The sequence below is a fragment of the Oncorhynchus mykiss genome, chromosome 21, assembly GCF_057628025.1.
Source record: "Oncorhynchus mykiss isolate SJ-2025 chromosome 21, ASM5762802v1, whole genome shotgun sequence".
Classification (NCBI taxonomy): domain Eukaryota; kingdom Metazoa; phylum Chordata; class Actinopteri; order Salmoniformes; family Salmonidae; genus Oncorhynchus; species Oncorhynchus mykiss.
Window position 1 is genome coordinate 13,595,540 of NC_143042.1, and position 16,618 is coordinate 13,612,157.

Below are 16,618 nucleotides of genomic sequence, written 5' to 3' on the forward strand. Positions count from 1 at the left end.
AAACAGATGGCATGTATAATTAGCATTACATTATTTGTTCATACAGCATATTCACTAAAACAGTAATAAGGTTATATAGCCTAATATTGCAATTTTCCAGAAAATGTTCTGTAAAATATATTACCTTGGAGACAGAGGGCAAGTATCCAGATGAAGATGGTGATAAAAGTCATGGTTGTTGTGGGTTCTGTTGTCATGAAGGACAGCTCTCAGTCATGAAGTGTTAAACTCACAGGGATATAAACACTACCAGAGCACTGAAGCATGTGCTGGCTATGCAAAGTGTTCTATGTGGAAGTAGTCCAACATGTAAATAGTCTTCTTGGACAGTCAGAATGATGTGATGTAGAAACATGATAGCTTTGTAATCACAGAATTGTTTTTATGTCATAAGTGCTGAATGGGGACTAATACATGATTATTATTATAGACATCGACAAATGGAGCATATTGTTATTACTGTCATTCGACAAGATATAGCAGATTCTATGTCTCCCTCCATTGATCAGGGACAGGAACTGCAGTCTGTGTCTGGACTTTGTGATGCTGCTGACTGACTCTGATCTAAAGGGGAGATCTCCAGAGCTCTGACGTCTACAGACTCCTGTTTCACCTGCTGCTCTCTGGAACTACCACAGTGGTGTGAGGGAGGATGTCTGGGTAATGTTCAGGGGCTTTATTGTATCTGTTTGAATCATCTTGATTAAATTATAGCTATTCAAAACACAGGTCATCTTTAGGGGTTTGGATCAATGCACATAATCTCTATTCAGATTGGGTGATAGTTTTCCTTGAGTTACTCAACAGAGTCAACATGTAGTTAATGGTCAGAAGAAACATTCAGTGATGAGTTATGATCTACGGTCTTCTACAAATAGCTCTAGTTTGACTCTATTGTTGTTCAGCTCTACTACACACTGCGTCATTGTCAAATATGTGATCACTGTCTAATGAAGGCAGCACATTTCATACACATTTTGATTAAAAGGGCACCTAACCTAAGATCTGATCTCAGAGATCACACTGCTAAACAGTACATTTCCATAACTTATTTATTTCAAATGTTGATTTACTAATATGATTTTATTAAATCGTTTCTGCTTTGGTTTTTAACCATGTGTGGTCTACACTGTAGCTTCCCTGGGTTTTCTCTACCTTCAACCCCCTGGGGACAGAATGAACATCTGGTGCCAGTGCTGCTCTATTCTGGGACAAGCAGAACCACCCAACCCTGCCTATGCAAATCTCAGTTTCACTCCCACAACTCCAACTGATAACACAGCCATAAAGTCAAGTTCCACAGCCACAAAGTCAAAATTGCCTAGACAAATTAGCTTTTTGTTCTTAAATTTAAGGTTGGGTTAGGTGGGGTTTTTCAGAATTATGACTTTGTTGCTGTGTTAAGTAGTGACGACCCAGTTTCACTCTCTGAAATACCCTAGACTGAGACAGATGTGGAGAGAGGGGTTGGGCTGGTATAAACCTCTATGGTTGTTTGGCTTCTGATATTTTTTATATGATAACTACTACCCTAACTCATGGAATTGTTCTAAAATAGTAATAACATGGTCCAAAAAGCAATTTCATTCTCTATTTTAGGACACCTGGGGCATCAGTGTAAAAATTATGTGGCGCATTCATTGGATTAAGACAGAACGATTGCAATTAGGATGACTTTTTTCTAATGTCTGAGCCCCACATCTTGTTCCTGATTGACAGATCCGGCAGTCTGTAACCTGCTCATAACAATTAATAATTCTAAATGATCAGATTCATTTTTATCACACCATATGAGGACTTTTAGTGGGCTGAAATGTTTGTAATGTTGATTTAAAATGTGATGATTTAATATTTTGACTTCCGTGGGGTTACTTATGTACGTACACTGAACAAAAATATAAATGCAACATGTAAAGTGTGGGTCCCATGTTTCATGAGCTGAAATAAAAGATCCCAGAAATTGTCCATAAATATGCACAACTAGCTAATTTCTCTTAAATTTTGTGCACAAATGTATTTACATTCCTGTTAGTGAGCATTTCTCCTGTACCAAGATAATCCATCCACCTGACAGGTGTGGCATATCAAGAAGATTAAACTAAACAGCATGATTATTATACAGGTGCACCTTGTGCTGGGGAAAATAAAAGGCCACTCTAAAATGTGTAGTTTGTCACACAATACAATGCCACAGATGTATCAAGTTGTGAGGGAGCGTGCAACTGGCATGCTGACTGCAGGAATGTCCACCAGAGCTGTTGCCAGAGAATGTAATGTTCAACGTCGTTTCAGAGAATTTGGCAGTACGTCCAACCAGCCTCACAACCGCAGACCACGTGTATGGCATTGTGTGGGCGAGCAGTTTGCTGATGTCAACTTTGGTAATGGAGTGCCCCATGGTGGCCGTGGGGTGATGGTATGGGCAGGCATAAGCTCTGGAATGGCCTGCATTCTCGCCAGACATGTCACGCATTGGGATGCGTTTGGCATGCTCTGGATCGACATGTACAACAGCGTGTTCCAGTTCCCGTTTTATCTCCATCTCTACATTTAAAGACTAAATCATGGACACTTTTTCTGAAACTTGTGGCTGATTCGTGTGACATATTGTTGTATCTACCTTTTTGCTCTTTGTGCTGTTGTCTGCTCATGAAAAGAGTTAATACATGCTAGATGATCACCTCATTAACTGGTTGTGAAGTGCATGTAGGGAAATGGTTTGGGGGGCTGATACGTTTCCTCTTTCTTCTGTACATCTTACTCTACTATGGACTGGTATTGTCTTCCAAAACTACAAATAACTTTTATATACACTTTCAGTTCATGACCAATATAACAAGTTGTAACCATGATGATGATAATAATGAAACTATCCACGTATCTACTACCTTGCTCTCTGCGCCTGACTCCTCCACCCACTACTTCTAGAAGTACTGACAAAGATGTCCTCATAGACAAACGTACCAGTGAGTCTGTGATCTCACATCCTGATAACTGATATAAAGGTACAGTGATGTGTTAGAGGGCTTGAGTTTGGTTACCAATCTAACACCATCATGGTAGAGTGACTAGTGTATGCAGGTAAGATCCTGGGGCTTTCCAGAATATCACCATGGTCCAACAGAGGCTAGAAACTGGCTGCAACAAGGCATTTTCTAACTCTAAATGAAAATGTTCCTAAAGAAAAGGCCATCTTAAGTTTAGTGATCTGTTGAATGCACAAAATCATTTCTGGTATCATCTGTTTCAGAAGATACCAGATTTGAACCCATTGAAGATTGATGGGTTGTCACGAGTCCGACTGAGGGTGGCTTCCCTTCTCGGTCGGGTGGCGCTCTGCGGTCGTCGTCACCGGCCTATTAGCTGCCACTGATTGTCTTTTCTCCCCCTCCTTGTATGTTTATTGGTAGCACCTGTTTATGAATGATTAGTTGGGCTTTATTAGACAGCCGGCCCGCCTGTTTGTTGTGCGGGATTAATTATTGTGACCTTCGGTTCGGTAGTAGAGGAACGTGTTTGTTCCTGGTCGTGTATTTCAGTTGTACATTTTTCGTCCCCCGTGTTTAGGGGCCGTTATTGTTGTGAGCACCCTGTGGTGTGTTTGTGCATTAAAGAGCACAGCATTGCACTCTCTGTTTCCTGCGTCTGACTCCACACCCACGACACCCGGAGCATTACAGAATCCCGCACCACAAACTGAATGGAGTCAGCAGGAGCAGCAGCCAACCCTCTCCCATCGATGGAGGAACGGGTTCTCCACCACACCACCGTCCTCCATCGGATCGGATCGGCGATGGATCAAGTGATGGAGAGAATGGACTGATGGGAGAGGAGCGGTCTCCTCTCCACCTTCGGCACCCCCGGCTCCGGACTCCCCATCTCCCGACTCCAGCACCCTCCGTCTGACGCTCCCGAGGGCTTATGATGGAGCGGCGGCGGGTTGCCAGGGGTTTTTACTCCAGCTGGAGCTATACCTGGCCACCGTCAGACCCACTCCCTCGGGAGCGAAGAGGGTGAGTGTCCTCATCTCCTGTCTCACGGGTCGTGCTCTGGAGTGGGCGAACGCAGTCTGGAATGGCCCAGACTCAGCGCGGGAGAACTACCCAGAGTTTTCCCGCCGCTTCCGTGCCGTGTTTGATCACCCTCCAGAAGGCCGAGCGGTGGGAGAACGACTATTTCATCTCAGGCAGGAGAGGAGGAGCGCCCAGGATTACGCGCTGGAGTTCCGGACCTTGGCAGCAGGATCTGGGTGGAACGACAGGGCCCTTATTGACCACTACAGGTGTAGTCTCCGGGAGGACCTCCGCAGGGAGTTAGTGTGTCGGGACACCGCTCTTTACCTGGATGAGCTGATTGACATGTCCATTCGACTGGACAATCTGCTGGCTGCCCGCGGGCGTTCGGAGACGGTCCTGTGCGTTCCACCACCCAGCCCCTCCGCTCCCATTCCGATGGAGTTGGGAGGGGCTGTGCCGAGGGGTACCGGAGGAGGAGGCCTTCCCTGCACCAACTGTGGTCGGAGAGGACACACGGCCGATCGGTGCTGGGGGGGTCCGTCTGGGAGTAGAGATGGCAGGCGGAACGCTTCTCGATCACCCCAGGTGAGTCAGCATCAAACTCACCCAGAAACCCTGTTGTCCACTTGTTTGTCTTAACCTTTTCCCTTCACTTTTTTCCCTCTTCCCAGCATAGGGCGCTAGTCGATTCAGGCGCAGCTGGGAACTTTATGGATCGCAGACTCGCCCTTAAGTTAGGGGTTCCGCTGGTGCCGATAGATTCTCCTTTTCCCGTGCACTCCCTAGATAGCCGGCCATTAGGGTCAGGGATGGTCAGGGAGACCACGGTTCCACTGGACATGGTGACGCAGGGGAATCATAGGGAGCGTATCAGTCTTTATATTATTGATTCGCCTGCGTTTCCAGTGGTGCTAGGGATTCCCTGGCTGGCCCGGCACAATCCTAAAATTTAGTGGAGACAGGGGGTTCTCCAGGGGTGGTCAGAGGAGTGTTCTGGAAGGTGTTTGGGATTTTCCATCGGTGCCACATCGGTGGAGAGTCCAGACCAGGGTTCCACGGTGTGCATTCCCCCCGAGTATGCCGATTTGGCAATCGCTTTCAGTAAAGTGAAAGCGACTAAATTACCACCTTATCGACCGGGAAGGGATTGTACGATAGATCTCCAGGTAAACGCTGCGCTTCCCAAGAGTCACGTGTACCCGTTGTCCCAGGAGGAGACGTTGGCGATGGAGACATATGTCACAGAGTCGCTGGGACAGGGGTACATTCGGCCCTCCATCTCACCCGTCTCCTCAAGTTTCTTTTTTGTGAGGAAAAAGGAGGGAGGTTTGCGTCCGTGTATTGATTATAGAGGTCTAAACGCCATCACAGTGGGGTATAGTTACCTCTCTTCGCTACGGCGGTGGAATCATTTCACGGAGCGCAGTTCTTCACAAAACTGGATCTCAGGAGCGCGTATAGTCTGGTGCGTATTCGGAAGGGAGACGAGTGGAAAACCGCATTTAGTACCACATCAGGCTACTATGAGTACCTCGTCATGCCGTATGGGTTAAAGAATGCTCCAGCCGTCTTCCAATCCTTTGGGAGTGGTTGTTTATATCGATGACATTCTGATCTACTCGGCCACTCACACCAAGCATGTATCTCTGGTACGCAAGGTGCTTGGTAGATTGCTGGAGCATGACCTATACGTCAAGGCTGAGAAATGCGTGTTCTCTAAACGAGCCGTCTCCTTTCTGGGTTATCAGCCCTGCGGAGCGTAACTATGATGTGGGGGACCCGGGAGTTGCTAGCGGTGGTTAGAGCTCTGAAGGTGTGGAGACACTGGCTTGAGGGGGCTAAGCACCCCTTTCTCATCTGGACCAACCACCAGAATCTGGAGTATATTCGGGCAGCTAGGAGACTTAACCCACGTCAGGCAAGGTGGGCCATATTCTTCACCCGGTTCCGGTTTACATTGTCTTATAGACCGGGCTCCCAAAACGCACTGTCCCGCCTTTACGACACGGAGGATGGGTCCACCGAACCTACTCCCATCCTTCCCACCTCAAAGCTGGTAGCACCAGTGGTATGGGAGGTGGACTCGGACATCGAGCGGGCGTTACGGGCGGAACCCGCGCCTCCTCAGTGTCCGGCGGGGCGAAAGTACGTGCCGCTTGGTGATCGGGACCAACTGATTTGGTGGGCTCACGTCCTACCCTCCTCGGGTCACCCTGGGGTGACGAGGACAGTGGGGAGCCTTCGGGGGAGGTATTGGTGGCCTACTTTGGCTAAGGACGTTAAGGTTTATGTCTCCTCCTGGTCGGTGTGCGCCCAGAGTAAGGCTCCTAGGCACCTTCCTAGAGGGAAGTTACAACCCCTCCCCGTTCCACAACGGCCATGGTCACATCTATCCGTAGATTTCCTGACCGATCTTCCGCCATCTCAGGGGAACACCACAGTTCTAGTGATTGTGAATCGGTTCTCTAAGTCCTGCCGTCTCCTCCCGTTGCCTGGTATCCCTACAGCCCTACAGACTGCGGAGGCATTATTCACCCATGTCTTTCGGCACTACGGGGTGCCGGAGGACATCGTTTCTGATCGGGGCCCCCAATTCACGTCCCGGGTATGGAGGGCCTTCATGGAACGTTTGGGGGTCTCTGTCAGCCTGACCTCCGGTTATCACCCCGAGAGTAATGGGCAGGTGGAGAGAGTGAGCCAGGAGGTGGGTAGGTTTCTGCGGTCGTATTGCCAGGATCGGCCAGGGGAGAGCTCACTACTCCACTCCTCTACTAACGTGTCCCCTTTTCAGTGTGTGTTGGGGTACCAGCCGGTCCTGGCACCATGGCATCCGAGCCAGACCGAAGCTCCTGCGGTGGAGGAATGGGTACAGCGCTCCAAGGAGACCTGGAGGGCCGTCCAGGAATCTCTCCAACAAGCGAGTGGACGGCAGAAGACGAGTGCTGACCGCCACCACAGTGAGGCCCCCGTGTTTGTACCGGGGGACAGGGTCTGGCCCTCAACCCTGAAACCTACCCCTCCGCTTGCCCTGCCGGAAGCTGGGTCCGCAGTGTGTAGGGCCCTTTAAAGTCCTGAGGAGAATAAACGAGGTGTGTTATCGATTACAACTCCCTTCCTATTATCGTATTAACCCCTTGTTTCATGTGTCTCTCCTCAGGCCGGTGGTAGCTGGTTCCCTGCAGGACAGTGAGGTGCCGGAGGTCCCTCCCCCGCCCTCTGGACATCGAGGGGTCCCCGGCGTATACGATACGGGCCATTCTGGACTCTAAGACGCCGGGTGAGGGGCCTGCAGTACCTCGTGGACTGGGAGGGGTACGGTCTGGAGGAGAGGTGCTGGCTACCGGTGGGGGACGTCTTGGATCCATCCATGTTGAGGGATTTCCATCGCCTCCATCCGGATCGCCCTGCACCTCGTCCTCCGGGGCGACCTCGAGGCCGGTGTCGATGTGATTCACGAGGAGCATCCAGAAGCTGCACTTGATGAATTTATGAAATTGCTTCTTCCAATTATTGATAAACATGCACCTGTTAAGAAAGTGACTGATAGAACTGTTAAGGCTCCATGGACTGATGAGGAATTGAAAAACAGTATGGTTGAAAGAGATGGGGCAAAAGGAATGGCTAATAAGTCTGGCTGTACATATGACTGCAAATTGAGAAATTATGTGACTAAACTCAACAAAAAGACCAAGAAACTTTATTATGAAGCCAAGTTCAATGATATAAAGAATGATGGAAAAAACTTTAGAGTACTGTAAATGAAATTATGGGCAGAAAGACAAATTCAACTCCATCTTTCATCAAATCAGATGGCTTATTTGTCACAAAACCAAAGTGGCAAAGTGGGCAAACTTAAGCAGGAAATGCCCACGACAAACAGTGAGCAATTCTATTAATGTATAAAAATATCAAAATACTGAAAGAAAAGCAAGTTTGAATTTTGTAAAGTTAGTGTGGGAGAGGTGGAAAAAATATTGTTAACAAACAATAATGACAAACCTCCTGGCATTGACAACGTAGATGGAAAGCTACTGAGGATGGTAGCTGACTCTGTAGCCACTCCTATCTGTCATATTTTTAATCTGAGCCTAGAGGAAAGTCTTTGTCCTCAGGCCTGGAGTGAAATCAAAGTAATTCCGCTACCCAGTAAAGCGGCCTTTACTGGTTCGAACAGCAGACCTATAAGCTTGCTGCCAGATCTTAGCAAACTGTTGGAAAAAATTGTGTTTGACCAAATACAATGCTATTTCTCTGTAAACAAATTAACAACAGACTTTCAGCATGCTTATAGAGAAGGGCACTCAGCATGTACTGCACTGACACAAATGACTGATGATTGGTTGAAATAAATTGATAATAAGACGATTGTGGGACCTGTACTGTTAGATTTCAGTGCAGCCTTTGATATTATTGACCATAACCTGTTGTTGAAAAAACTCAAGTGCTATGGCTTTTCAACCTACGCCATATCGTGGATTCAGAGCTATCTATCTAATAGAACTCAAAGGGTTTTCTTTAATGGAAGCGTCTCTAATGTCAAACATGTAAAGTGTGGTGTACCGCAGGGCAGCTCTCTAGGCCTTCTACTCTTTTCTATTTTTACCAATGACCTGCCAATGGCATTAAACAAAGCATGTGTGTCCATGTATGCTGATGATTCAACCATATACGCATCAGCAACCACAGCTAATGAAGTCACTGAAACCCTTAACAAAGAGTTGCAGTCTGTTTTGGAATGGATGTCGAGTATTAAACTGGTCCTGAACTTCTCTAAAACTAAGAGCATTGTATTTGGTTCAAATCATTCCTTAAGTGCTAGACCTCAGCTGAATCTGGTAATGAATGGTGTGGCTGTTGAACAAGTTGAGGAGACTAAATTACTTGGTGTTACCTTAGATTTTAAACTGTCATGGTCAAAACATATAGATTCAATGGTTGCAAAGATGGGGAGAGGTCTAGCCGTAACAAAGAGATGCTCTGCTTTTTTCTACACCACACTCCAAAAAGAAAGTTCTGCAGGCTCTAGTTTTGTCTAATCTTGATTACTGTCCAGTCGTGTGGTCCAGTGCTGCAAGGAAAGACGTAGTTAAGTGTAAGGGGCAGTATTTTGATGTTTGGATGAAAAACGTACCCAAATGAAACTGCTTATTTCTCAGGCCCAGAATATGCATATAATTGTCAGATTAGGATAGAAAACACTATAACGTTTCCAAAACTGTCATAATATTGTCTGTGAGTATAACAGAACTGATATTGCAGGCGAAAACCTGAGGAAAATCCAACAAGGAAGTGCTGTTTTTCCTGAAAGCTCTCTGTTCCATTGCAAGCCTTCCCTCCATTTAAAGGGATATCAACCAGATTCCTTTTCCTATGGCTTCCACATGGTGTCAACAGTCTTTAGACATAGTTTCAGGCTTTTATTTGGAAAAATTAGCGAGAAAGATCACATCGCGTCATTGGATGGCTGGGTGCCAGCAGCGTTTTGCATGCACCAACAGAGTGGAGCAGACATTTTCTCTCTCTCTCCTATTGAAGAAGCTACAGTCCGGTTGAAATATTGTCGATTATATATTGTAAAAACAACCCGAGGATTGATTCTAAAAAACATTTGACATGTTTCTACGAACTTTACGGATACTATTTGGAATTTTCGTCTGCCCCATCGTGACCGCTCGTGCCTGTGGATTTCTGAACATAACCAAACCAAATGGAGGTATTTTGGATATAAAAATAATCTTTATGGAACAAAAGGAACATTTATTGTGTAACTGGGAGTCTCGTGAGTGCAAACATCCAAAGATCATCAAAGGTAAGCGATTCATTTTATTGTGTTTCTGACTTTTGTGACCAATCTACTTTGCTGTTAGCTGTTTGTAATGTTTTGTCTGCTGAGAGAGATGTCCTTACATAAACGCTTGGTATGCTTTCGCCGAAAAGCTTTTTTGAAATCTGACACTCCAGGTGGATTAACAACAAGCTAAGCTGTGTTTTGCTATATTGCACTTGTGATTTCATGAAAATTAAATATTTTTAGTAATTTAATTTGAATTTGGCGCTCTGCAATTCAGCGGATGTTGACGAAAATGATCCCGCTAACGGGATGGGTGCGTCAATAAGTTTTAAGCTGCAGCTGGCCCAGAACAGAGCGGCACGTTTTGCTCTTAATTGTAATCAGAGGGCTAATATTGATACTATACCTGCCAGTCTCTCTTGGCTAAGAGTTGAGGAGAGACTGACTGCATCACTTCTTCTTTGTCTTATACAAAGAAGAAGTGATGCAGTCAGTCTCTCCTCAACTCTTAATGTTGAAAATACCAAATTGTTTGCACAGTCAAGTTACACACAGTTCTGAGACACACACTTACCCCACCAGACATGCCACCAGGGGTCTTTTCATAGTCCCCAAATACAGAACAAATTCAAGAAAACATTCAGTTTATATAGAGCCCTTATTGCATGGAACTTCATTCCATCTCAGATTGCTAAAATAAAAAGCAAACCTGGTTTCAAACAGATAAAGCAACACCTCACGGCACAACGCCTCTCCCCTATTTGACCTAGATAGTTTGTATGTATACATTGATATGTAGGCTACGTGTGCCTTTTTAAAAATGTATGTATTTCTGTCCTTGAGCTGTTCTTGTCTAATGATGTTCTGTATTATGTCATTCTGTATTATATTTCATGTTCTGTGTGGACCCCAGGAAGAATAGCTGCTGCTTTTGCAACAGCTAATGGGGATCCTCATCAAATACCAAAATACCAAATACCTGTTGTATTAAAATAGTACTTCAGTGCTATCAGTCCCTATTGTATTGTACTAGTGCTTCAGAATTATCAGTCCCTGTATTATACTAGTACTTCAGTACTATCATGGTAATATGGTGTCGTGTCTTTGGCATCTTTATCAAATAACTCTCTGTAACTATTATTATGCAATTAAACTGATTAATCATGTAACTGTAATTAACTAGGAAGTCGGGGCACCAAGGAAAATATTCAGATTACAAAGTTATAATTTTCCTAATATAACTTTTCAGATATTTTCATATCTGATCAATAGTCTTCTGAATTAATGAATGATTTATTTTACCTCACGTTAGTCTCATTGCAAACGTCATAAATTGTTGGTTATCCTCACTATGAGTCATCCATACATCAATTGTCTTAAATCATTTATTTATTAACTAACTAAACAATCACAATAGTGCACACACAAACCAACAAAGTAAATATGGTTACAAGAATGATAGGGGAATGTGCCCTAGTGGGCTAAACCGGCATGGCGGCTTGTTAGACAAAAGGGGAGTGGGGGGTCAGATGAGAAGTCACTACAGAGTTAATAATTATAACAATTGAAATGCTAATCCTTTGCACATGAACGCTCACTCATTCGGGAACAATTGCAATCAATATATATATTTACGCTCAGTGTGTCGTCTTGATCGCTGGTGAAAAGTTTGTTTATTTTGTAGAATTGTTCGTCTCTCTCTCTCTGCCGTGGTCAGAATGGATACTTCAGAGTAACATTCAGCAATGTTGTTATAGGATAGATGTTTTGGTGGTTGTCGGTCTTCCCGTTCAATGATACCGAATTCCTAGCTGCGGACTAATAATTAATATCAAAGACTTGTTCTTGTTCTGTCGGTATCGATAGTCTAAGAGTTTAACCCCGTGGGATGGTTAAAAGATTCAGCAGTCTGGTCTCAAACCATGGCCCTCTTGTTATCGAGGTAAACTGGTCTGCAACCTTTGTCCTCTCGTAATGGAGAGAAACATGATCTGTTGAGAAATTCTCAAGGTGGGGTTTTATTCGGAATTGCAGAAAAGGGCCTGTCCCAGGATGCCCGACCCTAACTGGGCTCATGGGCGGTCCTCTGATTTAGTTGAACTCAAAAGGGAATTAGAGTTTCCTTCATTAAAAAGTCCAAAATCACATTACACGATTTTACAAACAGTATCATCCTCACTCATTCATCTTATACAACAATTAGATGTAAAACCTCATATCTGAGGCTATTATATAAACAGCGTTATGGTAATGTGGCCGCACCATCTCCCATGAGCCCCACAAAATTGCACCAAACGGAACAGTTTGTAGCTGGATTCTTCACTGATCTTTTATACCTTCTCCGGAACATAAATATTGTTCTGTGAGGTGGAACAAATTCACTGTGAAGTCTGACTTAGGGAGATTTTTGTACAGCACTGTATCACTGCGTGAACACTGTGTGAACACTGGATCACTGTGTAAACTCTGATAGTAGTAATCTCCTGCATCTTCAGCCTGGGCTCCACTGATAGTCAGAGTGAAGTTCCACTGCCAATGAATCTAGATGGAGTCCCAGATTGTGTTTTAGCATAGTAAATAAGGAGTTTATAAGTTCCTCAAGGTTTCTGTTGATACCAGGTAAGACGGGCATCAGAGTAACCTACTTGATTGTCCCGCCCTGACCTTAGATATCTCTGTTTTCTATATATTTTGGTTAGGTCAGGGTGTGACTAGGGTGGGTACTTTGTATGTCTAGAGTCTTTTGTATGTCTAGGGTTTTTGTATGTCTAGGGGTTTTGTATGTCTAGGGGTTTTGTATGTCTATGTTGGTCTGATATGGTTCCCAATCAGAGACAGCTGTTTATCGTTGTCTCTGATTGGGGATCATATTTAGGCAGGCCTTTACCCCACTTTCTGGTGTGGGATCTTATCTACAGTTAGGTGCCTGTGTGCACACTAGTAGCGGCACCGTTCGTTCGGTTGTTTGTTTGTTGTTTTGGTGAGTTTCAGTTCATAAAAAATATGTGGAACTCTATTCACGCTGCGCCTTGGTCTTCTTCATACAATGAACGTGACATTGATACACATTTCTGCTGGTTTTGATTGTCCCGCCCTGAGTGAACATCTGGTGACTGTGCTGCTCTATTCTGGGACAAGCAGAACCACTCAGCCCTGTCCATGCCATTGCAGTTGAGCAGTTTCATTGCCTGAAATACCTTGGACTGAGTGAGATGTGAGGTAATGGACTGGTTTTAACCTCGATGGAGGATTAATAACAGATCAAATTGATATGAATGTAGATATATCTAATGCCTGAACCCAGCATCATGTCTCATTCACAGATCTAACAGTCAGTAACCTGCTCATCAAAATAGTTAATATAATGCTAATTAGAAGTACTGTATGTACAGTACATCACATTTTCAACCAGGAACTATCAGGAAATAACACTGATCTATTTTTTTCACACTTTTACAATGTTAGTTTAATCAGCTGTTTTTCAATATGATATAAAACACAGGAAAAAACAGAATTTTGACTGCACAGGGCCTTAAATGGATTACTGCTGGTTTTACAGCAGTGGAGAATAACTACAGTATGCGACCTGAAAGGACAGCTTTCCCTGCAGGAGTCTGAGTCACAGTGATCTGCCCTCTGGATACTGAGAAAATAATAACACATTGTCAAGATCAGATTCCATTTAAGTTCAGTTTTCTGAAATATCATATGCTTTAGAATTCAACAGCAACTTTACCTTGAACTCAAACGGCAAGCATCAAGATGAAGGAATCTACTCAATCTGTATCGCGGGAGTTCAGCATTACAGCGTGATTGACATTTAAAAGCACTGTTCTTGCATTAGCGGAGACTGCTTTCACCGTAAAAGCTGCATGTGGGGCTGCAGGTAGCCTAGTGGTTAATAGGTTGCTGGTTCAAGTCCCTGACTTGACTTGGTGAAAAATCTGTCAATGTGCCCTTGAGCAAGGCACTTCACTCTAATTGCTCCTGTAAGTCCCTCTGGATAAGAGCCTCTGCTAAGTGAAGGAAATGTAATATGTTGGATCAATTGAAAATTATCTTCACATTTCTATCGTGTAATCTGTAGTGCTTCAGCGATACAAATTGAACAGAGCCTGAAAATGATGATAAAAGTCATGGTTGTTGTGGGTTCTGTTGTCATGACGGACAGCTCTCAGTCATGACGTGTTAAACCCAAATGTTTAGACACTCTAGCGGGCATATGCATATTCATGTTTTAAATCTATTTCAGTTTCCAAGTAGGCTCCTATCATTAAAAACTGTATTTTATCCTGCACATGTTAGCTTTTATAACAACAAACATCATGCGTTTTACTCTAATATATTGTATATGACAACTTTTCTATTCCATCCGTATCGCTGAAGTTCACAGCTAAAGCCCGATTAAAATGTAAAGGCTTCAGCAATACAGATTGAATACAGCCCGAACTGTCAGTTCACTCATGCTTGGACTCTTACATAAGTTCCTCAAATCAGTTTGTGAACCCTTCTCAAAACTAAAGCTGATCAGATTCCTCTGGTAGTGGTGTCTCTTCTCTGTGACTTTACAACCGGAGATATATCTGAGATAAACAGGGAATATACACAACATGAATCAATATTACTGCTGTTACTTTTTCTCCTGGACAAAATGGAGGAACACAAATGCTGGATTTAATGTTGAACACTGACTGTTCTGTTCCTAAGAGGAAATCTGATGCACAGAAGAAAGACCAATGACAAATATCTAGATTTGAGATACAATTTATATTTTTTATGAATTGTATAAACAGCCCATGTGAAGTGTTTATTTTACCTCGAAAGATGTTAAATGGTATTTGTGTTTAGTGTGATTCTGTATGAGGGATTTTCACTGTTACAGCTGAAGCATCACAGCACAGAGAGGTTTTTGTACCAGCAGTAATAGGGGTTGTATCACTGTGGTGGACTTTTGGTAGCGGCACCAGACTAGATGTTGGAAGTAAGTAAACAACACAATTAACCACTTTTTCCACTTTTTGATATCACTGTAATTTCTCTGTCAACTGTATGACTTTATGTTGAGCAATTTTTTTGGTTTGTTTTACACCTTTCTATTTTATAATAATATTGTAGTGTTTTTCATTTAATCCAAAAACTATTTCAAATTTAGAATATGACATTATATTTGACCAGTATTCATATGAGTTCATGAATTACACCACAGTCTGAAATATGTAAGTATTCAGTTTTCCCAATGAGTGTTAGGTTTCTGTACCAGCAGTAATAGGGGTTGTATCACTGTGGCACACCTTTGGTAGCAGTACCAGACTTGATGTTGGAAGTAAGTTTCTTGATGTTTGTCTGATTCCATTTTTTTTCTTAAACTCTTTATTCTCTATTAAAACATTTCGATTTGAGATATTTTACTTTCCAAAAATATTGTTATATATTGATTTTGACGGAGTCTTCTTTCAACAGCTGATTTAATCAAAATGTTCAATTGTAGGCATTTATTATTTTATTTGTATGATTGCAGACTATATAACTTTTATTCTGTTTCGATAACTATAATATTTGTTTTTGTAGTCATCAGTACATTGTGTTCATGATAGTCGCATTGGTAATGTGAACATAAAAGGTCTCTGTTATGTTCATATCCAACCTCTTTGATTCTGCAAAATACTACAAATATGAGTATTCTGATCAGATACGTTCCTAAAAAAATATCTGTATGACAAAGTAATGCTAAAGTTAAACACGTCCTACTTGTATACTTTATACTTGTAATCTACTTTATATCTTTTGACTGTTTGTGTTTTCTTCACGTCATTTAGCAATCTAACTTCCATATTAAGTCATTTCCAAAGTACTGTGTTTTGATATAGATGATGTGTTGTGTTTCTTTCAGGTAACAGTTCCCCCACCCTCACCGTCCTGCCCCCCTCTAGTGAGGAGCTGTCCAGTACAACAACAGCCACACTGACGTGTCTGGCCAACAAGGGCTTCCCCTCAGACTGGACCATAAGATGGAAAGTGGACGGCAACAGCAAGAATCAGGAGGCCAGCCCCAGGGTCCAGGAGAAGGACGGTCTGTATAGCTGGAGCAGCACCCTGACCCTCACTTACCAGGAGTGGACCAAGGCAGGAGAGGTGACCTGTGAAGCCCAGCAGATATCCCAGACTCCGGTCACCAAGACCCTGAAGAGGGCTGACTGTTCTGGGTAGAACCCCTCAGTCACACGCCCCTGTGGAGAGAGGACGCTGGTTCCTCGGCTTTGACTTGCTTTGTTCTAAGATCAGTTGTTCTCTGATTTAGTGATCACTCTCGTGTAGACTAACAGGGAGCTTGGCTTGAGTTTGTGTGTCAATCCATTCTGTAGAATGAGATTTTGTTCGTTTTAGATTTGATGTGATCTGCTTTTATTCACTATCATGTTCGCTTTGATTCTTCGATTATGTAATAATGGATTAAAATAAAGTTTTATTTTTGGAATGCATATTTGTGTTGTTTCTATTAATGAACTTGATAATATATATATTTGTAATATTGTGGAAAATAAATGTAATCAGCTAGGCTGGTTAATGGTGTATTTGAAAACTGTCAGGCCTAAACCTTATCCTTGCGTAACATCATCATTGACCAGTAATTAATATCATCACAATATAATATGTTATGGTCTGTGCTTTGAAGCTAAAAACACTACTTCAAGATATAGAGTAGAGAGATAGTATTCTCTACCTCCAACACCCTGGGAACAGAGTGAACATCTGGTGACAGTGCTGCTCTATTCTGGGACAAGCAGAACCACTGAGCCCTGTCTATGTAAAT

At 43.3% G+C, this 16,618-nt stretch overlaps 1 pseudogene across 1 annotated transcript; it reads left to right on the top strand.

Annotated features, from left to right (window-relative positions):
- The first annotated feature begins 14,779 nt into the window (after positions 1-14,779).
- On the top strand, positions 14,780-16,286 carry LOC110500018 (Ig lambda chain C region pseudogene; annotated as a pseudogene). The gene is made up of 3 exons (XR_016490425.1): positions 14,780-14,788; positions 15,055-15,130; positions 15,698-16,286. The product of XR_016490425.1 is annotated as an Ig lambda chain C region pseudogene (transcript).
- Positions 16,287-16,618: the final 332 nt, after the last annotated feature.